Raw genomic sequence first — 26018 nt, forward strand, 5'->3', positions numbered from 1 at the left:
ATGACCATACTTATTATAGTTAAAGCATTTTCCATTGAATTTATAAGCATTAGGTTGTCTTACCAGTTTGTTGTGATCCTGAGTATTTGCAGTACTAGAGCTTTCACCAACTTCAAAGCTAATTCTAGAAGTGTCACCTTTAGGTTTTTGATTCTTCAACAAAGTGCCAAGTTCCTCTACGCTTTTCTTGAATGTTTCTTTATGTTGATTTGCAGTTTCTAGTTCTCTTTCTAAGACTTCTTTCTGTCTCATCAATTCATTTGAGTCATTATGAGTGTGCATCAGATCTATCTTTAACGTGTCATTTTCATAGCTAAGTCTTGTATTCTCATTTGTTGCATCACTTAGTCTTCTAGTCAATTCTTCTTCATTCTTGTTCCTATCCTCAATCTCTTTACAAAATCTCATATTCATATCCTACATCTCATTCTTTGTTGTCATGTTCTCTTGTTTCAACTTGCTTGTCATATCATTAAGTGATTCCTTTTCATCATTCTCATTTTGCAATTTTTCACAAAGTTCTCTTCTCTTATTTCTTGCAATAGTAAGATTCTCTTGAAGTGCCTGAATGATATCCTGAGCTGCCCTTAAATCATCTTCTAGTTTGATATTTTTCAATTTCTCTGCATCATAGTCTGAAAGAGCTCCTTCAAGTTGCTTCATCAGATTTTCCATCTTTACCGGCGTCAAGATCTTCCTCAAGCTATTAGGCTTCTAAAAATAGAGGACCAAGCTCTGATACTGATTGTTAGGAATCCCACAGATACTGAGAGGGGGGGTGAATCAGTATCTAACCAGTGATTAGATTTTCTTGACTTAAAACATGCAGAACATATTATAACAATGTACCGATATGCAAGAAATAATGCAATAAACAAAATTAAGAACATCCACATGAAAAGCACACCATAACACAAGGTTTTAATGAGGAAACTCGATGTGGGAAAAACCTCAATGGGATTTGTGACCCACAATATTCACTCACTAGACAATAAGAGAATATTACTTACAATAGGAGCCTGCACATGTAGGAAGGCCAACTGCCTAGAGCTCACTGCTCAATGGGAAGTCTCACTGACTTACAATGAGGATTATACAAATCCAATATCTTGTACTACTTTACAATAGCATTTATAATGCCCGATCTAGTATCGGTTGCTGCTCTGCTTCTTACATAAACCCTTTAGCCTATATTTCGCATAATAGGTCTACCTAATATTTTTCCTTATCACTTACTTTATCTCTCCCTAAATGTCTACAATGATCTCTTTTATATATAAGAGTCATTTTACAATTTTCCAAGTCGGCTTACAAATTTTTTACAATAATAAACAAAATATAATATAACAAAATCCTGTTGGCCTCTGTGCTGGTATACTTCCTTTCTTTGTGTCAGTGTTAGTTTCCTGAGTGCGGGTGTAGAGTGTGATATGTTGATGCCGATATAGTTCCTTTGCCGGTGCCATAGGATTGCAAGGTTTCCATTAATGACAAAACCTTCAATCACATACAATGTCTCATTGGAGTGTGCATATGCCAACACATTGTATATAACACTTTTGAATCAGGATTGGTGTCTTCATGTGTTGATTCCAACTCAACATTATCAATAGTCGGTGGTGTATCAATAGTCTATGTTGGTGGAGTATCAGGAGGAAGGTGGGGGCAAGTTGTCTATCACTTTTATGCTTGGAGGTCCACCTACCTTGCCTTTACCTTTGTCCTTATCCTTTTGGTAAACTCTGAAAGCTTTGGGTCATTTAAGTTCTTCTTGCTTTTCTTTCTCCACAAAGAAGATATCCCATTTATCTCTTGTCTCTTTAGATATTTCATTCACTCTACCAGCCATTAAAGCTACATGTCAGTGACCAGTGGAAAATATAGTCCTATTTGCCTCACTTACCAGTTCATCAATTTCTTTTGCTGATTTTACTGGGTGAACTGTAAGTAATTTTTGTATCTTAATCTTCTTATCTAGTTCCACAATGACTAATCTCTTTGCATCTAGTATTCTATACAAGTCACTTGGTAAATCATCTACAACTTCAATAAAAAATTTCTTATATATGTCTAAGTGTAGAATGACACTATTTTCTATGCTTTCCTTTTCTTCATTGGTAAAAGTATTATACAATTTACTGACATTTGACAAGTTTCCATCATCCATTATTTCATTCAAAAGATTTTCTAAAGGAGGAATAACTTGTTTATCTTTCTTCTTCCTTGGTGTCATTTTCTTTGTTGGGGGCCTTACTGCCTGTTGTTTCCTTCTTGTTCTCTTAGGTGTAGGAGAGGGTACCAGTGAAGGTTTTCTTTTCCTTTCTACTCTCTTAAACTCAGCTAAGATTTCACTATCAGATAAAGTTCCAACTGGTGAAGGATGAACTTCTCGTTGTATCCCTTCTAGGTCACTTTCCTTAATACCAATGATGTTCAATATGTTTTCCTTAATCTCTTTGGCCTATTTTGTTGCTTTTCTAATAGATTGTTCTCTCTTCTTCCTTCATTTAAGGGTTTGTACATTTCTCTCAATGGTCTCAACATTTCCAAATATTTCCTCTTCAAGTTCTCTAGGGGCTTCAAGTAGGGCTTTAGCATATGTTTCAATTATGTTTTCATCTACCTCATAACCCATTTCTATCACCCAAATAGTTCTAGGAACCATTGCTTCCATCCAAATTTGATCTTTCTTTATAAAAAAGTATATCTCTTTCTAATATTTGTCAACTATGCTTTGAGATAGTCTTTCCCTTGTTTTCATTCTAGCCTTAAATGCTTGGAAGTGTTCAACTATGTTGCTTTCCCTGTCATCTCCCATGTTGGTAAAGATATCCAAAAGTTTTTTTCCTACTAGTATGTCAAAACCAAATTCTTTTCTACCTATACCGAGAAATTCCTTAGTAATGTAGAGCATTAGGCACACAAGTAGATTACCAAATCTAAAAGTACCTTTCTTATCACCTTTAATTTTCTTTAGGTTGTCAATCAATTCATCCTCTAGCCATTCACATATGTCAATTTTAGTTTTACTGTTCTCCATGTCATAAGCACTCTTGATACATAAACTAGAAACAAAGTTTAATCTGTTAGCATGTGTAGTCTTTTATCCTAGTATCATGCTAATGAATCTGACATTTATATCTTTGACATCATTGACTCTCAAGGATCTGCTATCATGGGTTGAACTAGTTAGGGTCATCACAGTGTTGTTTGGAACATTTTTAGTTTTATCAGGCCTGCTACCAGTGGAAGGTAACCCAGTCACTACCCTAACTACTTCTCTTGTAATATTATGGATGGAATCAAGCCAAAAGAATTCCCCATGAACTCTGTTAAGCACATTTCTTACAACTTCCTTGAGAAAATCAAGAATGCTAAGTATCTCCACAAAACCTAGGGTTCCAATTATCTTGTGTTCCAGTTTCACATTATCATTTTCATCACAAATTATTGTCCTATACATGTTCATTATCTCATCAGCACCAAGTTCCTCAATATGATAATGTATGTATATCCTAGGGTCTTCAACATATGCAACTCCTTTGGGTATTTTAGAGAATGCACCTAGGGTATCATCGTGCTTTGTTATTTCGGGTATGATCTTAAATATGGGCCTAGGGAGTTTAACCATTTCAATTACAGTAGGATTTGCAATGAATTCTAGTGCAGAGGGGGAAGCCATTTGATAAATACCTTATTCTGCCTTTCGGTTTGAATGCTTGATAGATTTTGCTTCACTTCTCGTTGTGGATGCCTTCACTTAGGTTTTTCATGCTCTTAGGAAATTTGAATGCTCGATGAGTGAAAAAGAGTGAAAAACACTTGCTTTATAATGTCATTTCCTTCAACTACCATAATAAATGTCTATCAGTTAAGTGAAAACTTAACTCATCTATCGGTAAAGAAGCATTTCATATTCTTACCATCAACCGAGGGTAAACTAGCATGATTTTTAGTTAGTTGCCATAACCCCAAGAGATTTATTTTTAGTTAGATGAAGAATCTCCGGCCGGTGGAGTGGTACTTTGTTCTACCAGTGAAGGAATAGCCTCATCAACATTCTGATCAGTCTTTCTAATCCATTGTTTTGAAAATTGTTGCTTTACCTCATCAACCTTCTCTTTACCTTTCAAACTAGGTCCTTTGTTATTTTCCAGTGATGCGTTACTTCTACAAAATTTTGCAATATGTCTAATCTTGTTACAAGCATAACAAGTCACATCATTTTTCTGACTAGCTTTTCCATATCCTATGCCGGTATGTGTTCTGCATTGATTAGATAAGTGTCCAAATCTTCCACAAACATAACATCTTACATTCATTCTGTAGTTTTTTGAATTATGACCAATTTTGTTGTATTTAGAACATTTACTAGTGGGTGCATTAGTGTTCTTATAGTTTCTAGATCTACACTAATTTTCTCTATGACCATACTTGTTACAGTTAAAGCATTTCCCATTAAATTTGTAGGCATTAGGTTGTCTTACCGGTTTACTGTGATCATGATTGTTTGCAATACTAGAGCTTTCACCAACTTCAAAGCCAAGTCCATTAATATCTCCATTAGGTTTATGATTTTTTAGCATATCATCAAGTTCTTCTAAACTTTTCTTGAATTTCTCTTTATGTTGATTTGCAATAACCAACTCATTTTCTAAGAAATCCTTCTATCTCATGAATTCAGTTTTATCATGTTCCAAGTGAATCAGATCTGTCTTTAGCATATCATTTTCATGATTGAGTCTTAGATTTTCATTTCCAGCATCATTGATTCTCCTAGCCAAGTCATCTTCATTCTTCTTTTTGTCTTCAATATCTTTACAAAATCTCATAGTCATATCTTGCATCTCATTCCTCAAGGTCATGTTTTCTTGCTTCATCTTTCTTACAAGATCATTAAGAGTTTCCTTTTCATCATCATCTTTTTGTATCTTCTCATGAAGTTCTCTTCTTTTTCTTCTAGCAATAGTAAGATTCTCTTGAAGTCCTTGAATGATTTCCTGTGCAGCCTTCAGATCATCTTCAAGTTTGATATTCTTCAACTTTTCTGCATCATAATCTGCAAGAGTTATTTCCAATTTCTTTCTCAAGTTATCCATTTATATTGGTGCCAGAATCTCCCTCAAGCTGTTAGGTTTTTGAAAAAAGAGGACCAGGCTCTGATCCAAATTGTTAGGATTCCCAAAGATACTGAGAGGGGGGGGTGAATCAGTATCTTTCTGGTTAATAGATTTTCTAATCTTATTTAAACAAATTGCATTCCAAAATAGTGTACCGGTAAACAAGAAATAATGCAATAAATATGAACAATAAGAACAACATAGAAAGCACACCATAACACAAGATTTTTAACAAGGAAACTTGGTGTGGGAAAAACCTTGGTGGGATTTGTAACCCACAATATTCACTCACTAGCTAATGAATGGATATTACTTACAATAGGGGCCTACACATGCAGGAAGGCCAACTACCTAAAGCTCACTGCTGAATTACAAAAGGAAGTCTCACTTACTTACAAAATGGATTATGAAAATCCAATATAATGTACTACTTTAGTTCAACATCTACTATGCCAAGTTCAGTACCGGTTTAAGCTCATAAAATAACCATAAACCTTGCTCCAAAATCTGCCTGAATATTCACACATTACTTCTGCAATAATTTTCCCATGTTCGCATCTCTATAATGATGTACAAGATCTCATACTTATATATAATTCTTATTACAATTTTCCTTGTCGGCTTACAAAAAGATATTACAAATAAATACAATATGCAATAATCAAAATCCTATCAGCCAGGGTGTCGGTAATCATCTTTGCCACTGCCGATAAACTATCTGCTGGTGTAGAGTCTGTCAGTGCTGGTGCCATAGGATTACAAGGTTTCCATTAATGACAATACCTTCAATCACCTACAATTTCTCATTGGAGTGTGCAATGCCAACAATTACATTCTTATCCTTCAGTCTAGGAACAAGTGACCATGTCTAATTCTTCTAAATTTGGTCTAATTCTTCATTCATTACCTTAACCCAATCATCATCCTTTAGTGCTTCCTTAACTATCTTTGGTTCAATTATCGATATCAAACATGAGTTCTCTCAGATCTTTTTTCTGGTTTGCACACCTGCATTCTTATCACCAATTATCTGCTCTTGTGAATTATTCAATCTGACATATCTAGGTATTGCATGTGTTGGTTGTGCATCTTCTTCATCACTGTCATTGCTCATCGGTTGAGCACCTAGTTCTACATTTGCTGGTTCTTCATTATTCTTTCTTTCTGGTTCAATAATCACAAACTTTTCCTCATTGTCATCCTTTTTGGGTTCATATATTCTTTTACCTTTAGACTTATCAGATAAATCATCAACTTTTACTTTAGCACTTTCAACAATTTTCTTAGTTCTCTTATTGTAACAATTATATGCTTTACTCTTAGAAGAGTAGCCAATAAAAATTCCCTCATCAGATTTTGCATCAAACTTCTTAGTATATTTATCTCTCTTGATAAAACATTGACTTCCAAAGATTTTTAAATAACTAGCACAAGGAGTTTTTGCATACCATATCTCATAAGGTGTATTATTGTTACCTCTTTTTTACTAATATCCATTTTAAAGTCTCTACAACAGTACTAACCACTTCTCTCCAAAACATTTTGGATACATTACCCTGTAATAACATGGTTCTTGCACCTTCAACTATTATTCTGTTCATCCTTTCTACTATGCCATTATGTTGTGGTATCCTCAGAGAAGACATCTATCTCTTTATACCTTGTTCATCACAATACTTAACAAATTCATCAAATGTGAATTCACCTCCTCAGTCTAATCTTAAACACTTCAAGTTCTTATGGGTTTCCTTCTCAACCAAATCTTTAAATTTCTAAATTTATTAAATGCTTCTGATTTCTCTCTCAAAAATGTTACCCACATAGTTTTCGAATAGTCATCGATGAAGACCATGAAATACCTATCACCATTATAACTCCTTGTTCTCATAGGGCCACAGAGATCAGTATGTACCAAATCTAAAAAATTCTCAAAAATTCCATTCTTTCTCTTTAAATAAATAGCCATCATCTTATTGATTTGACAATCTTTGCATATCACACTATCTAGTTTGACAAGTTGGGGTAATCCTCTTACAACACTTGACTTTCTTATCTTAATCAAATTATCAAAAATAATAGGACAATATCTTTTCTATCATAACCAACTGTCTTCCATTCTTGCAACCAAACAATTATTAACATTACTATTCAAATGGAATAAGTTATCTCTAGTTTGCTTCCCAGTAGCAATTAGTTCACCATTACCTCTAAGAATTCTATAGACTCCACTCTTAAACTCAAGAAAATAACCTTTATCATTGAGCTGACCAACACTTAAAATACTATGCTTAAGACCATCAACCCAAAATACATCATCGGTATTACTCTTTCGATTTAGAGAGATTTAACCTTTACCTTTCACCATGCAAGGATAGTTGCTTCCAAATCTAACAACATATCTATCAAATTTATTAAGGGTTATGAACTTACTTTTGCCTCCAATCATGTGGTGTGAGCAGCCACTGTCTATAATCCATTCATCACTATTCTCCATATGAGATACTAGTGCCTTTTTATCAGAAAATTCCTCCTTCACAGCTACAAACACAATTTCTTCATTGTCATCTTCTTCTTCCAACTCCTCATCGATCACACCTTCATTAACTGCAACATAGCAATGTTTCAGGCCCTTTCCTTTGAATCTTCTAAAATTTTCTTTCTTATTGGTTTTAGGGAAGTTAGCAACAATATGACCAATTTTATTACAAGAGAAACACTTCAAAGGTAGCTTTCCTTTATACTTACTAGTGCCTCTTGGAAATCTCTTTGCTAACAATGCTTCAAGTTCCATCACTTGATCTTCATTATCTTCATTTCCCTAGTTACTTCCATGACTTGTCCGGCACTCATGATTTTGGCATATATCTTTTCCTTTTCCAGTAGATGAACCGGTAACAAAAGCTTTAAAGGTAGATTCAGTAGATTTTGTCACACTATTGTCAAAACTATTTAACTCAAAAGTTGTAAGCTTGCCAATCTATGAATCAACAATTACCTTATCCTTTGAAATAGATCTGAGTTCTTAGATTTTTGATAATCTTATAGAATACTAAGGTTGAAGAGTTCTAAGCATTTTACTTACTATTGTATCATCTTCTATTTTCCCTCCAGCACTCTTAATGTCATCAACAACTTCTTTGATTCTTTGACCTTACTATCCAATATTCTCTCCTTCAATAATTCTCATGTCATTGAACTTTCCTCTCAAGCTTTCCTCTTTGGCTCTTTGAACATGCTCATCTCCTCCATATATTGTCTCTAACTTTTCCCAAACCTCGCCTATAGTTTCCAATCCTTGAACATAAATATATTCTGAATCAGATAAAGTACTTACAATAGTTTCTATCTCTTGCATGTTATCTTGTTGTTCTCTCAGTTCCTTTGGTGTCAAGGGAGTAGTGGTAGGAGACACATATGTTGTTTCAACTTGATTCTAATATTGTGCACCAAGACCTTTGATGTAGATCTTCATTCGGTCTTTCCAGATCTTGTAGTTATCCTTGTTGAACTTGGGACCCTCTTTCTTCATCATCTTGAATTCCTCAAAATCTTTTCCTCAAGTGGTTAGGCTTTCTGCACATAGAGGACCAAAGCTTTGATACCAATTGTTAATCATATGAGGATCTGACTAATACTGATGGGGGGGGTGAATCAGTATTAAGACCAATTCAAACTTTAACTCAAAATCAAACTTATTTCAGATCTGATACCATTTAACAAATATCTCGACTTTTGTGATCAGATCTAGTAACCGCTTTATAAGATTTGCTTAACACATTGAACAAATCATTTACCAATACTTTCACCACCAAAACAATCATATAAACTTGATCAAATACTTTCTCAAACAACTTCTTATCAGTATCGGTAACCTCTAATAAACATTTGATAAAACATCATAACTGGTGTCTTAGAAATAATGCATGAAATGAAATATAAACAAGAACACCATAATTTTTTGATGTGGAAACCCAAATAGGGAAAAAACCATGGTGGGAGTTGGCACCCACAAATATTTGAAATATTTTGAAGTACGCCCTGTTAGGAGCTTAACCCTATTGGGAGCTTACAATATGCCCAGTTAAGAGCAGACCTTGTTAGGAGTCACCCGGTTAGGGGATTTGCCTTGCAACCTGATTAGAAGCTTGATGATCTATTAGGGTCAACCTCATGAGAGGATTTAATTTGTTGCAATTGTTAGGGAACAACAGTAAGAAAATGATTTGTTTACTTGCACTTCTCTACTTGCTTGATCAAATCTAGTTATGCACAACACTCTGCGACTCACAAGAAGACCTCACACTTCACTTGGATGGCTTAACACATTCTTTAAGACTAACGACACAATAAACATAAACTGTGTCAACCTAAATATCCATTCCAACTAGGTCAGCCACAAAACCTAATTACATCATGAATTTACAATAGATACAAAACACCATCATAGATCACTATTTAGATCATTACAAAAAATTACAATGCAATATCAATCGTTGGTTGATTGTAACCCATCATGGAAATCCAATCTATATCCTCAAAATACTCTACTAAGTGTTTCACTAATTCCCAAAAAAATCTTCCTTGAATCATGCAAAAACAACTATCAAATATTTCACATGGGTTGTGGCATGTTACCAACTTTATGTAGACTCTCTATTGATCATTGTCATAACATAAATAATTATCGGTTTAATGATTTCTTCACCAGTCCTTAAACCCTACTAAAACCTTAGCAAAACTTCATTAGAATTTTGAAACACACCTTTCGGTAATCATCACAAGTTCTAGTTCTGGTCAAATACACCTTTCCATAATATAAGTTCACCATCCAAACCGCAAATCACCAATCATCACCAATTGACGGATCCAATTAAAATAATTCTACTTTACTGGTTAAAGTCCTAATTCACAGACTTTAGTTCACTACAGATAAACCCTATCTTCCAGTAAACCAAATCACTTAGATGATAAAACAAAAGATCAGGATCATTAGGAAACATCAGTAGCATCAGTTTCCAATAATGACAACACAAATAGACTTCTATCCTTTACCGGTGCACTCAACCAACTTCAATTCCATTGCTTGATCTACATCAGTTATGCCAAATGCCAACACTACAACCCATAGATGTTTTCTTTCAACATGTAGGGTAGTCTGCACTATCAAACTTGATTTTTTCTTGTCCTTTTATATCTCAACCCATCCCAGTTTAGTTTCCTTCTTCTTGTTAGTTACAATTTTGTGATCCTATTTAACTACCAGTTCTTGATCAGGATTTGTACTCTTCTGCTTCATTTTCCTATTCTTAAAAAACTTTTCTATATGTCCAATCTCTTGATAGTTATAGTATTTCACATTTGCAATTAAGGATGAATCTTTGAAACTATTGTAGGATGATAGTTTACTCTTCCTAAATTCAACATTCCTATGAGCAAATCCATTGCATTGATAACATACAACAGTCATATCCCAGAGTGTATTAAATGGATTTCTACTTCCATAACTTATAGTGGGCTTATTGGTTAATCTACAGTCAGTTAACCTATGTCCAAATTTTTTACACTGGTAATAATAACCATGAAAGTTTGGAACATATTGGTTAGGTTGCCTTGGACCTACAATCCTCTACCTCACTGGGGCTCTTCCTTTCATGCTTCTCACTCTGGTAAATCCTTCATGATCAACTCTTTCATTTCTCCTAGGATATGCATGTTGATACAATGAGTGTGGCCTCTGATTCATTGATTGTCTATACCGAATTGTGTGACGGTTTCTAACAGCATCTGCATAAGTCTTCTTATCGGTATCCTTTCTTACCGTGAATGTCTTCTTCTCTTCACCTTCACTTGATGAAGGGAATTGCATCTATTTATTGGATGTGTCTTTGTTGTTTGAACTTTGTCCTTCTTCAAATCCTAAGCCACCGATATTTTTATATAGCTTTTGTTTGCTCAAAATCTTGTCTAAGGCTTCAGTGCTACCTTCATATTTGCTTCTCACTTTCATTTCATCCTTACTTTTTTCAAGTTCCTTTCTAAGCATAACTATTTCAGCTTCTAGATATTGATGTTCATTTTCCTTCTTCATCAGATCAGAGGATGTAACTTCACATATCCTCTTGGCTTCTTCCATAAGGAGTTTCGAGTCAGATATAACTTGATTGGACTCATCCAGGGATTTCTTCAAGAGACCTTGTTCTTCTACTAGAGGAAGCTTGAACTTATTGACTTCTCTTCTTGTTTTTCTTAGCACCTCAAGAGAAATTATGATCCACTTTGGCCTCAATGTCTTCTTCTTCCTCATCTTCATGAACTGGTTCATCAAGTGCCATAAAGATATTAAATTCTCTTTCATTCTCATGGTAGTCATCATTTGATGCAATTTCTTCATCTATGGCATCATCCTCAATAGTATATAGGATGTTCTTCTTCTGGTAGCCTCTTCTTCCTTTTCGGTAGATGTTTCTTTCTTTGTCTTTACCAACAGATCTGCTAAATCTTCTTTGCTCATCTCCACCAGTTTCATTATAAGGATATTTTGCATTCAAGTGTCCAACTTTACCATAGTTAAAACATATGAGTGGTAACTTTCCTTTATACTTGTCAGATCCTATCTTGAGATTTCTGACAAATTTTGCTACCTCTGCATCTGAGTCTTCACTTGGTCCTTTATGAGCCGGAGTTGAACATTGCCTCTTTCCTTGAGGATGATTCACTAGTTGTTCTTATTTCAGAGGCTATTAGAGAGCCAAAAAACTCATCCATTGTGAGCCTTCAGATCCTTGGGTTCCTCTATAGCACAAACCTTAGTATCATGTTTAGATGTGAGAGATCTAAGTACCTTCTTGACAATAATCTCATCTATAATTTCTTCTCCAAGTCCCTTGATGGTGTTCATAGTTTCATCTATTCTATGAAAGTAGCCTACAATCTTTTCTTCATCCTTCATCTTGATGCCTTTAAGTTGACCCCTTAGTGATTTCATCTTGGACTCTATGACTTTGGCATCTCCTTCAAATAACCTCTTCATTTTACCCCAAGTCTCCTTGGTGGATGCACAATGCACGACCTTGGAAAACTCATTATCGTACAATCCGCTTAAGATAACATGTTTAGCCTTTGCATTATTCTCATACTCCTTCTTAGCATCTAGATCAGTGGGAGGGATACTAGGGATAGTATATCCATTCTTGATAGACATCCACACATCAAAACCAAGGGAGGAAATATAGGTCTCCATTCTTCTACTCAAGAAGGAATAGTTAGATCCATCAAACATGGGAGCTTTTGAGGAGGCAGACTCATTTCTTGCCATTGTTTTCAATGACCAAAATCTACCCAAGCTTTAATAAATTGGGAACCTATGCTCTGATACCAATTGTTAAAAACAATGTACCACTGAGAGGGGGGTGAATCAGTGGTTCCTAAAATCTTTTCTTTTTAAACAAACATGGAATACCATTTATCACCCTAAGCACTAAACAATTAAATTGGTAAGATAAATGTTGATATCAAAAGAGGAAAACACACAAATGCAACCCACAACACTAGATGTATGAGGAAAACCCAATATGGAAAAAACCTTGATGAGAAATGCTACTGGAGTCTACTACTCCAATCCAAGTCCACAATGAAACAATGGATTACAATGGTTTAGGGCACCAACCCAAGGAGCACCAATCCCTACTGATTTAGGGCACCAACTAAAGGAGCACCAACCCATGCACCAAGCTCCAACTCGGTGTTGTATAATGAAATACAATTTAGATACAGTTATAGCACCTAGTTTCAAATGAGTTATGCAACACTTGAGCACTCGATTTTTGTTGGTTAACAACCTCCTCTTCTTCACTAGTTCTCATACTACCATTTATCAGATTAGTCTCTCTAATCACTCACCAATTACTCTGTTGGCATATGCACACTCTAATGAGACATTATAGCTGATTGAAGGTTTTATCATTGATGGAAACCTTACAATCCTATGGCACTGGCAAGGCATTGCACAAACAAGATAGTTCACCGGCATCAACAAATCACACTCTACACCGGCACTCACGATATAATGATAACTGACACTTGGAATGATATGGAAGACACTTGGTAATGTCAAAGACATCATGTGGACACTTTGTTTTGAAGAATTAATCATTGGTATATTCATATTTGCATATTTCCTTTTACCGGCAAATAGGTCCAGGGTTACCTAGGGTTACACCGACATGTTTATCTTTTCCAGATCAGCATGGCATGCTTTGGAGATGATCAATTATTGTTGTAAATGCTTTAAGCTAACATTTTTAATCAGTTATTGCATGGGATATTATATTGTTTGTAAAATGTTTTTATTATAATATCTTGTAGAGCCAACCTACTAAAATTGGTCTTAGGTTATGGTATAAATGTAAGATCTTATTTGCAAGATCAAATGTGGAATGCGAAAAAGAATTGTGTGAAGATATATGTGAGATTAAATAGAGCTATACATATAGACATCATTTGAAGGTGAAGCTAGGTTTTTGTGGAAGCATATCAACATTACATCGGTATTGAATCCAACATATGAAGATGTTATTTTGTGCAGTACATTGTTATTGGATTTAACCATCCAATTGTAGTTAGTGTGACTCACATTTTGTGATTGAGCAGTGAGCTCTAGGCTGTTGGCCTTTCTACATGTGCAGACCCCATTTATCTACACTTACTATCTGCAGTAGTATCATCTGATTGTGGGTAAGGTTTCCCACCGTGGTTTTTCCCCTTACAAGGTTTCCACGTACAAATACTGGTGTTATGTGTTGGGGATGACTTTATGTTTATGTTTCATGCATTAATCTTTATCGGTATAGCAATTAACTGTTAACACTGTCTACCGACATACTTAACTGGTTTACCGGTATTAAGCATTAAGTTGGTTAAGTTGTTTTTGGTTTGAAATTTGTTGACAACTAATTCACCCCCCCCTCTAAGTTGTCTCCGGGACCTAACATACTCTTACCCTCTCTTATTTATTTCTTAGTCTCAAACCACACTATCTCACTCTTAGATGCCTTTTTCATCAAACACAGATCACTGGTTGGCTTAACTATTAAACCTGCAACAATTTATTGGTTACTCTATCTCTACCAGTTAGACCCTCACACTGGTTCACTTGCTAACTCACTCTGCAAATTTCTTAAGATAAACTCTAAGGAAGATGATATTTCTACTTGTTGAAGCTCTCTTCTCTCTCACTCTTCTTATCAAGCATCAACAAATTTTAGTCTCGAGCTGACATATTTATCTTCTAGGGTTCCCACTAAAGAAACAATGAAATAGTGTCATGTTAGGTTTTTCCTTCACCAACTCGATCCAAATTAGATTTGATCCAATCTGTGTTTCCAGAGTGATGATGTTTCCAATGCACATTTTCTATATGTGGATGTCTCCACCATGCTTTTTACATTTCTCTATCACACACCATTAATGGCTCGGATGTTTCCTTCAACAAATGGGTATGAAGATCATATCTTGCATGATTAGTTCAATCACTTGCCATCGTGTCTTCCTCAAGCCGCAATCTTTTGCCATCCTCCCATGACTTTTGAGGTTTTCATAAAAGTTGACTTGCTTGCTAACTATTACATCGATGCACACTTCATCGACCTATGCATGATCACCACATGGCTTCTAGTTGTCATCCTTGTTGACATCCACCTCTTCTTAGGTTGATATGCCATTATGACATTATTCATTGACCAAGATTGACTACCGGTTCAAATCACCTTACTGGTATAACCTAAATCCATCGATGGGTCTTCATACCTACATAACTGTTCTCTATCAGGGGATCAACTTAGCCTTTCATCAAACATGTTGGTCCTACTACTCAATCCATTTACTGGTAGCATTATTCTTCTCTAACTATACCAGTTTACATCCTTCAGTTCTTCTCTTGCTTGCTTGCTTTGTCTTGCTGATAGTCTTGCTTTCCCAATAGATGATGCATTTCATGTGTATCAGTAACTTACCTTCAATATTCTTAAATACATATAGATTGGCATCATCATGTCTTACTTATCCTATACTGGTCACCACTTCTTACTCACTAGTGACCATGCCAAATCAATTGACATCAATGATAACTTAATGCGAATAATGCCAACAATCTCCCCGTTTAGCATTTATGTTAACATACTACAAGACTTCATCAGTATATTTCTCCCCCTTTGACACAATGACAAAGGGTTAGGGTACTGTATACCCCCCCTTTGATTTATAGCTATCTCCCCCTTAGTCAAATATTCTCTTAGTGATTACAGTCGGTACTAAGACATACAACCTTGAACTTTTCCTATGATCAACATGTGGTTCAAGAGTTATAGATGCTGCTATGAACTCCCCCTAAACCATATAACTCCTTACTAACTTAAATTCTTATCGGAAAAGGTTTGGTGAAAATGTTTACCACTTGTTATCTTATAGGGATATAGTCCATCTTTACTTCTTGTCCTTCAACCTTCTCTCTGAGAAAATGATACTTGATGGCTATATGCTTTGTCTTTGAACGCATCACTAGATTCTTTGATATGTTGATGGAACTTGAATTATCACACCGGATAGGAATATGATTAGAGATGTCCACCTATATGTCCTTGAGGGTTTCCTTCATCCAAAGCACCTAAGAGCAGCATGTAGAAGAAACAATGTATTATGCCTCAATAGTTGATAGGGAGACTGAATCATGCTTCTTGCTATGCCATGAGACCAACCAGTTACCTAGGAAGAATGCACCACCACTTGCTCTCTTCCAGTCATCAATGCAACCTACCCAATCAGCATTAGTTTATACTTCCAAGATGAATTCCCTTTGTTTAGGGTACCACAAACCTTAATTGAATGTTCCTTGTAGGTACCTAAAAATTCTTCTTACGACATTCATATGTGACTGCTTAGGTGCACCTTGAAATCTAGCCACCATGAACACTTCTTACACTATATCTGGTCTAGAAGCAGTAAGATAAAATAGGCTACCTATCATGGATCTATATAATGTCTAATCCACCACTGGTGATTCATCATTCTTTCTTAATTTTCTTCCAGTCACCATGGGGGTACTTACTGGTTTGCAGTCCTCCATTTGAAATTTATTCAACATATCCTTTGCATACTTTGTTTGTGAGATAAAGATTCACTTATCTTGTTGTGATATCTGCAAACCAAGGAAGTATGTCAATTCTCCAAGAATTGACATCTTAAATTCTAACTGCATCTGATTAGAAAATTCTTTGCAAAGGGTGTCCTTGTTGCCTCCAAAAATAATGTCATCTACATACACAACCACAATTATCATGTTGTTTCCATATTTATTGATGTATAAATTATTGTCAGCACTCCCCTTTTTGACTCCTTGCTCCTTCAGGTACTGATCTAGCCTTCAATACCATGCTCTAGGATCTTTCTTTAAGCCATATAGGGCTTTCTTCAACCGGCACACAAAGGTGGCATCATCATGTAGAAGAAACCCTTCTGGTTGCTCCATGTACACTTCTTCCAAATTTCCATTGAGGAAGGCAAATTTTACATCCATTTGATATACTTTATAACCCTTGTATGCAAAAAAAGACAGAAACATTCTAATTGCTTCTAATCTAGCTATCGGTGCAAATGTTTCTTCAAAATCAATGCCCTCTACTTGAGAGTAACACTTGCACACAACTCTAGCTTTATGCCTAACAATTTTATCTTTTGCATTCATCTTATTTTGGTAGACCCATTTGGTGCCAATGATGTTCTTCTCTTCTTGTTTAGGGACTAATTCCCAAGTCTTGTTCTTCTCAATCTATTGTAACTCTTCTTCCATGCAACCCATCCATTTCTGACTTTTGTTGGCCTCATTGAATGTTTTAGGTTCTACTGCAGTCATGAGGCAAAAGTTGACTTGTTCATCATTCCAAGAAAGTCTTCTCCTAGTTTGCACAGAATCACTCTTATTACCTAAAATCTTCTCTTCTGGGTGGTTCATCTACACATACCATTTAAGAGCCTTTTTGGATGCTTCTTTCGGTTCATTGTCTATCTGAGCTTCCTCACCTTCATCACTTGAATTATCACACCAGTTTACCTATGATTGTCTTCCTTTGTGCATATCCTCATCAACTCTTACATGCACACTCTCAATGACTCTTCTTAGTCTTTTTTTGTAGCATTTATAGGTCTTGTTGTTAGATGAGTAACCAAGGAATATTCATTCATCACTCCTAGAATTAAAACTACCTAGACCATCCATATCTCTTTTGATAAAACACTTGCTTCCAAATACCTTGAAGTATTTGACTGATTGTTTTCAGTCATATGATAACTCATAAGGTGTCATTCTATTGTTTGTTCTTAGTTGAACCCAGTTCAAGGTTTATGTAGTAGTATGAACTACTTCCTTCCAATATATGTTTGACAAACTGGCCTCATTTAACATGGTTCTAGCCATCTCCTTCACCATCATGTTCTTCCTTTCTACCACTCCATTTTGTTGTCGTGTCCTCGGGACTAAGTATTGTCTTCTGATTCCATGTCTTTCATAGTAATCTTCAAACTCTTTTTATGTGAACTCTCCACCCCACTCTTATCTTAGGCATTTCCGCTTGCACCCACTTTCCTTCTCCACCATCTTCCTAAAGATCTTGAATCTGTCAAATGCTTTTGATTTATCTTGTAGGAAAGTGACCCATGTCATTTTTGAATAGTCAACAACTAAGAGCATAAAATATATTTCACCGACAAATTCACTTGTCCTAATTGGACCACATAGATCTATATGTACAATTTCAAGTGGTCTCAAGGTGTTGTGTTCTTTTGTTCTGAAGTTGACCTTAATCTGCTTCCCTTTCACACATTCATTACAAAATGTGCTTACTAGTTTGATGATGGATGGAATATTTCTTACACACACCTTTTTGCTTACTGCAACTAAGTTGTCAAAATTTATGTGGCCTAATCTTTTGTGCCACAACCAGCTTTCATCCACTTGTCCCAACACACATTGGGATTCAAAACATTCTTTTAGATTATATACATTACCATTTGTCCTCTTGCCTTCGGCTACAGTTTGACTAGTACTCTCTTTCTTTATCTAGTAGCTGGTAGAATCAAAGATGAATTTATAACCTTTGTCACACATCTAACTCACACTCAACAAATTTTTCTTTAGGCCTTCCACATAATACACATCATGTGCTTTCAGTTTTCCATCAATGTTTAGAGTACCTTTTCCCTTTATTTTTATGGATGAGTTGTCTCTAAATCTCACTGAATCACCATTCCAATCTGAAAGCTCGATAAATTTCCTTTTATCATTGGTCATATGGTTGGAACAACCACTTTCTACAACCCATAGATTTTTCCTTTCAGCATGTAGGGTAGTCTACACCATCAGACTTGATTCTGCCTTGTCCTTTTCTTTCTCAACCCATACTAGTTTAGTTTCCTTCTTCTTTTTAGTTGCAATTTTGTGCTCTGATTTAACTACTGGTTCTTGATCAGCATCTATCCTCTTCTATTTAATTTTTTTGTTCTTACAAAACTTTTCTATATGTCCAAACTCTTGAAAGTTATAGAATTTCACATTTTCATTGAATGATGAATCTTTGAAACTATTGAAGGACGTTGGTTTACTCTTCCTACATTCAAAACTTGTTTTACCAAATCCATTGCACTAATAATAGACAACAATCATATATGAGAGTGCAATAAATAGATTTCTAGTTTCATAACTCATGGTGGGTTTATTGGCTAATCTATAGTCAGTTAACATATGTCCAGATTTGTTACATTGATAACAATAACCATGAAACTTTGGAACATACCAGTTAGGTTTCCTTGGACCTACAATTGTCTGCCTCACCGAGGGTCTTCCTTTCATGCTGCTGAATCTGGTAAATTCTTTATGATCAACTCTTGCATTTCTCCTAGGATCTGGATGTCGGTACATTTAGTGTGGCCTTTGATTAATTGATTGTGTATACTGACTTATGTGGCAGTTTCTAACAACATCTACATAAGTCTTCTTACTGGTATCCTTTCTTACCATCAATGTCTTCTTCTCTTCACCTTCACTTGAAGAAGTGAACTATATCTCCTTATTGGATGTGTCTTTGTTGTTTGAACTTTGTCCTTCTTCAAATCCTAAGCCATCGGTATCTTTAGATGACTTCTATTTGCTCAACATCTTGTCTAAGGCTTCAGTGATGCCTTTGTATTTGCTTCTCACTTTCATTTCTTCCTTACTTTTTTCAAGCTCCTTTCTGAGCTTCACTATTTCAGGTTCTAGATCTTGATGGTCCTTTTCCTTCTTCATCAGATTAGAGGATGTAACTTCACATATCCTCTTGTCTTCTTCCAACTATACTTTTAAGCCAAATATAACTTGATTGGACTCATCCAGGGATTGCTTCAAGAGACCTTGTTCTTCTACCGCAACAAGCTTGAACTTATTGAGTTCTCTTCTTGTTTTTCTCAACTCCTCAAGAGCACTCATGAGCTCACCTTCAAGGTTCACTTTGGCCTCAATGTCTTCTTCTTCCTCATCTTCACCAACCAGTTCATCAAGTATCATAAAGAGATTAACTTCTCTTTCATTCTCATAGTATATAGGTTGTTCTACTTCTGGTAGCCTCTTCTTCATTGCTGGTAGATATTTCTTTCTTTGTCTTTACCATCAGATTTGCTAAAACTTATTTTCTCATCCCCACTAGTTTCATTATAAGGACATTTATGCAGCAAAGTGTCCAACTTTACCATAGTTAAAACATTTGAGTGGAAACTTTCCTTTATACTTGTCAAATCCTCTCTTGAGATTTGTAAAAAACTTTGTTACCTCTGCATCTGAGTCTTCACTGGATCCTTTATGAGCAACCCCCTTTTTTCCCTTTTTGGTGGAGTTGAACCTTGCCTCTTTCCTTGAGGATTCTTCACTGATTGTTCTCATTACATAGGCTGTTAGAGAGCCAAACAACTCATCCATTGTGAAAGTCATTAGATCCTTGGCTTCATCTATGGTAGAAACCTTAGTATCATACTTAGATGTGAGAGATCTAAGTATGTTCTTGACAATAATCTCATCTGCATTTTCTTCTCCATGTCCTTTGATGGTGTTCATGGTTTCATCTATTATATGAAGGTATTTTGCAATCTTTTCTTCATCCTTCATCTTGATACCTTCAAGTTGACCCCTTAGTGATCGTAGCTTGGCCTCTTTGACTTTGGCATCTCCTTCGAATAACCTCTTCATTTTATCATAAGTCTCCTTGGTAGATGCACAATTCATGACCTTGACAATCTCATTATCAGACAACCTGCTTAAGATAGCATGTTTAGCCTTCAGATTATTCTCATACTCCTTCTTAGCATCTAGATCAATGGGAGGGACACTAGGGATAGTATACCCATTCTTGATAGACATCCACACGTCAAAACCAAGGGAGGAAATATAGGTCTCCATTCTTCCACTTCAGAAGGAATAGTTAGATCCATCAAACATGGGGGCTTTTGAGGAGGCAAACTCATTTCTTTCCATTGTGTTATATGACCAAAATCTACCCAACCTTTAATCAACTATGAACCTATGTTCTGATACCAATTGTTGAAAACAATGTACCACTGTGAGGGGGGTGAATTAGTGGTTCCTAAAATATTTTATTTATAAACAACCTTGGAATACTGGTTATCACCCTAAGCACTAAACAATCAAACAGGTAAGATAAATGTTGATATCAAAAGAGGAAAACTCACAATGCAACCCACAACACCAGATGTATGAGGAAAACCCAATATGTGAAAAACCTCAGTGAGAAATGTTGTTGGATTCTATTGCTCCAATCCATCCCCATAATGAAACAATGGATTACGATGGTTTAGGGCACCAACCCAAGGAGCACCAACCCCTACTGATTTAGGGTACCAACCCCTGCACCAAGCTCCAACTCAATGTTGTATAATGAAATACAATTTAGATATAGTTATAGCACCTAGTTTAAAATGAGTTCTACAACACCTGAACATTGGATTTCTATCGATTAACAACCTCCTATTCTTCATTGGTTCTCACACCATTGATTATCATATTAATCTCTCTGATCACTCATCAATTACTATTATCCTCTCTTATATCTCCCTTAACCTCAAACCACACTATCTCATTCTCAGATGCCTTCTTAATCAAGGACACCTCACCAGTTAGCTTAAATGTTAAACCTGCAATAGTTTACTGATTACTCTGTCTCTACTAGTTAGACCCTCACATCGATTTTCCTGCTAACTCACTCTACAAATTTCTTACAATAAACTCTAAGGAAGATGATCTTTCTCCTCTTTTAAGCTCTCTTCTCTCTCACTCTTCTCATTAAGCATCAACTGATTTCAGTCTCAAGCTCACATATTTATCTTCTAGGGTTCCTGCAAAAGCAATATTGAAATAGTGTCATGTAAGGTTTTTCCTTCACCAACTCGATCTTCTTTTATAAAGTGATGATCCACATGTCATCGATCAACACCACCAATACCTTGCATTCCAGTGTGTGTTTTGTATATTTGGAGGTCTACACCATGCCATTCTGCATTTCTCTATCATAGGACATTAATAGCTCGACTATTTCCTTCAACAAATGGGTATGAAGATTAGACCTTCTTGTAGGATTAGTTCAATCGCTTGCCAGTTTGTCTTCCTCAAGCCGCAATCTTCTGCCATCCTCACATGACTTGCGGGTTCTTCATAAAATCTGACCTTCTTGCTGAATTTTACATTGATGCACACTTCATCGATCTATGCATGATCACCACATGGCTTCCAACTATCATCTTTGTCGAAATCCACCTTATCTTAGTTTGCTATGTGGGTTTGACATTCTTCATTGACCAAGATTGACTACCGGTTCAAATCACCTTACTGGTATAACCTAACTCCACTAGTTGGCCTTCATACCTGCATACCTCTTCTCTATTGGTGGATCAACTTGGCATTTCATCAAACATGTTGGCCCTACTACTCAGTCCATTTACCAACAACATTAATCTTTTCTGAGTATACTGGTTTACATCCTTTAGTTCTTCTCTTTCTTGCTTGCTTTGTGTTGCCGGTAGTCCTTCTTTATCGGTAGATGATGTAATTCATGTGTACCAATAAATTACCATTTATCTTCTTACATACATATGGATCGACATCATCATGTCTTTCTTCTCCTATATCGGCGACCACTTATTACTCACCGGTGACCATGCCAAACCAGTTGACATCAATGACAACTTAATTCCAATAATGCCAATAGAAAGAGGAAGAAAAGAAGAAAAATAAATAATGAGGAGAAGAAAAAGAGAGTGAGACAAAATAAGGGCGAAGCAATGGGGCCAAGGAGGGCACAATATAAGCCACATGGGGCTCAAGGAAGGGTCATTTTCACATACACCTTTGGAGATTTGGAGAGCACAAATCCCTAGGAGAGAGATTGCATGCATCCCACACCATGAGAACTATGTGGAGAGGGTTAGATGGTTCTAGTGACCAGCCAAGTACAGCCCACCGATATGTATCGCAAACCCACTTTGTTATTTAGTAGGCTAGGGTACTTATTAGGGTCATTAACAAGGGAAAAAATGGATCAGGACACAAAAATCAATCACCATTTTGGCATGTATGCAGGGGATCGATGTCTGCATGGGCATTCAATGCCTACGCAGATATTTAATTGGCTTAAATAATAGATCCCCATGCATCTAGATGAATAACATTTATGCAAACAACGCTCTATGGGGGAGTAGGGTTAGAGGGGGCAAAGAATACCAATTGACATCTGTGCCTATGGCTATGATAGATTAAAATAAGAGGATTAATGAGGTGAATTTTTTGGATGCAAGTCGATGAGGGTGCTCTTACATCTTGGGAGCACTAGCCTCTAACTATGGCTCTCTATAGATGGCTTAGGAGAGATGAGAAAGAGGTTTTGACCATGGTTGGACTAGGATTCATGGAGAGATTGTCATGGATCACGACACATATCACGATGATGATAGTGCTTGTAGAGCACTGGAATAGTGAGACTGCACTTTCCACCTATCGATGAGAGAGGCTAGCATTACCCTACTAGATGTCTTGAGGGTCTTGAAGATCCCCATAAGGGGAGTAATTATTGAGTACCAACTGAATGGAGGTGACAACTACCTATCCATGGTTTGTGTGCATGATGACCTACCAATGGAAAGGACAAGGATGCACCTTGATCAAGCCATGCAGGTTCGACACATTCCTCAATTGGTAATATTCATCTATTGATTGATCAGTGGGATCATGATGCCTGATTTGAGCGGCCATGGATTCTCTATTGGATGGGTTTGTTGTGTATATTGCATGCTTGAGTACTATATGGTTTATGCATGGGGAGTAGTGATGCTAGGATAACTCTATCAGGATATGCACATGTGTGTCTACCAGGGTTATAGGAACCTCGACCTAGGTGTCACTCTACTTTATATCTGGGAATGGGGGCACATTACAGTCACTAGGCTAGTGGGAGTCCAAGATCAATGACAAAGGTTTCCATATGTGGACTGCTATAGGGGATTGTTGCAGTACACTAGGGTGGGAGCACTATGATTTTGGAGGAGGGTGATAGATGTGCTTATGGTCTTCACATGAAGGCCATTTATGGCTAGCAAGAGGTGGAAGGAGGAATGGTTGTTCACATGGGTTCAATTAGAGTGTTGGCTATTCAAGTGGACAATGCATGTGATTGATCAGTACCTTCCTCATCATGTGATGAGATAGTTCGACCAGGTATAGGATATTTTCAGCCACAAGTGCACTCACCCACAAATTACATGTGATATGTCCACATGGAGAGAGATAATGGGACCCTTTAAGGTCCCTCTTAGTTGGTCAAGGGTAGAGAGAGTGACAATGGATGAGCACCTATAGGCAGGGGAGGACCCAAGATGAATTATGGCTTACACATGCTGGTGGGAGGCTCATAGACCAATCAAACTCAACATACTAGTAGTTCTTGAGTAGGATGAGTTTTTGCCTTCGGTCGATGAGGTAGTGGGAGGGGAGCAGGGTGGACTAGCCGATAGGGCAGCAGTGGGAGGAGGTGGTGGCCAGAGAGGAGGGAAGAGACAGGTTTTGTGGAGGAGGAGGGGGGGACAACATGTACCTCGAGTAGAGGTACCTTTACAGGTACATGGCCCAAAAAGACAGATTGGCATAGTTCCTGCACAAGAGGAGGGTGTAGGAGGTGGGGCAAAGCCTATGGACATACTAGATGTATAGGTCCAGGGATAAGGATAGACAAGTGGTGTGCCCGAAGAAGACTATTATAGGTTTATAGATGAGAGGGATGTAGAGAGGGCCAGAGTGAAAAGTCTAGAGGACAAGTTGGCTATGGAGAGGGCTAGGGTAGATAGTCTGTAGATGGAGGTGGGATAGGTAAGAAAGGAGGTAGATGACTTGAGGGAGGACCTTTAGACTACCTGGATGGAGGGTGTCAATCTTAGGAAAGATAGGGATGAGTCTAAGAGGTTGCTACAGGAGGCGTGGAGTGGGGAGGCTATTTCATAGCCAAAGGGGGAGATAGATAAGATGGATGATGAGCTTGAGAGTCTCAAGGCTAGGATTAGTAGAGAAAAGGTGGATGTGGTGAGGCTATGGGGTGAGAGATATGTGGCTAGACAACTATTGATCCCAGGGGGACTGGTATAGGTATTTTCAGAGCTCATTGTTGGTCAGCAATGGGCAGAGTGATTGGCATGGGAGGCTTAGTACTACTAAGATCTATACCATGGGGTAGTGTCAGCCGAGCAAAGTGAAACATCCTATAATAAGAGTGTCCACTCAAATAGGGGATAGAGCCAACAGTCTAGGGGATCGGTGTGTATGAGGGCACCTCGGCCACCAGCAATAGGTCCATCAAGAGGGGTAGGGGAAATAGATAGGGAGAGCATAGGCTAGTGCTCTATGATGTACATGTGACATTATTTTGACCCTTCAGGGATGTACCATTGTACCATGATTAGACACATTTAAAATTTTGAGATATATATCAGATGGATGTAATTTTGGTGGTGAGATGCATGTGTATTTATTTATTATGAATTGTTGATGAACTTTGATCATAATTTACATGTGATGGATGATGATTTATGATTTTATGATATGCATGTGATCTAACCTATTTGTGATGCAGGGTGGATGGATGCCATGTATGCATATGCATATGATGTTCCTAACATGTTTGTGGATGTAGGATGTATGATGAATGCCTATATGATATACAATTTTTAATTTTATGTGATGTATGTTAATGGATGCATGATTTATGATATATGGATATTTATGATGTATGTGATGCAAAAATGGATGCCCTATATGCACTTTAATGTTTTTGATTTCATATATATGGGATGCAATGCAAATGTGATGTAGGAAATGATACTAAATATGAATGTGCCTAATTAACAAATACAAGTAAGAATGATAATTGGATAAGTACAACTAGAAATATGAATGAATTTAAATGAATCTAAAATGAATGTGATGATTATGATGACATGGACTATATTACAAATGAGATGTAATTAATAAGATGATGCACCTAAATGATATAAATGCAATTACTATTGTGAATGCATCTAGATGAAGATGAATGTGAGTAATAATATAATGTACCTAAAATGTAATGCAATGAGCTTCAAGCTCTAACAAGAACCCTTGTTCAACCACTAGTATTATGGGTAGGATAGACAGAAAGTATGTTGAATTTGTTCTAGACTAACTTACCAAAATGTGATTATCTACAAATGTTCTATATTGAATAGTATGATTATTAATAATTGCAGAAATAAAGGAGGCCAATTAATGGGTCACATTACCATTAGTGT

Source organism: Cryptomeria japonica, chromosome 9 (genome assembly GCF_030272615.1).
Source record: "Cryptomeria japonica chromosome 9, Sugi_1.0, whole genome shotgun sequence".
NCBI lineage: Eukaryota > Viridiplantae > Streptophyta > Pinopsida > Cupressales > Cupressaceae > Cryptomeria > Cryptomeria japonica.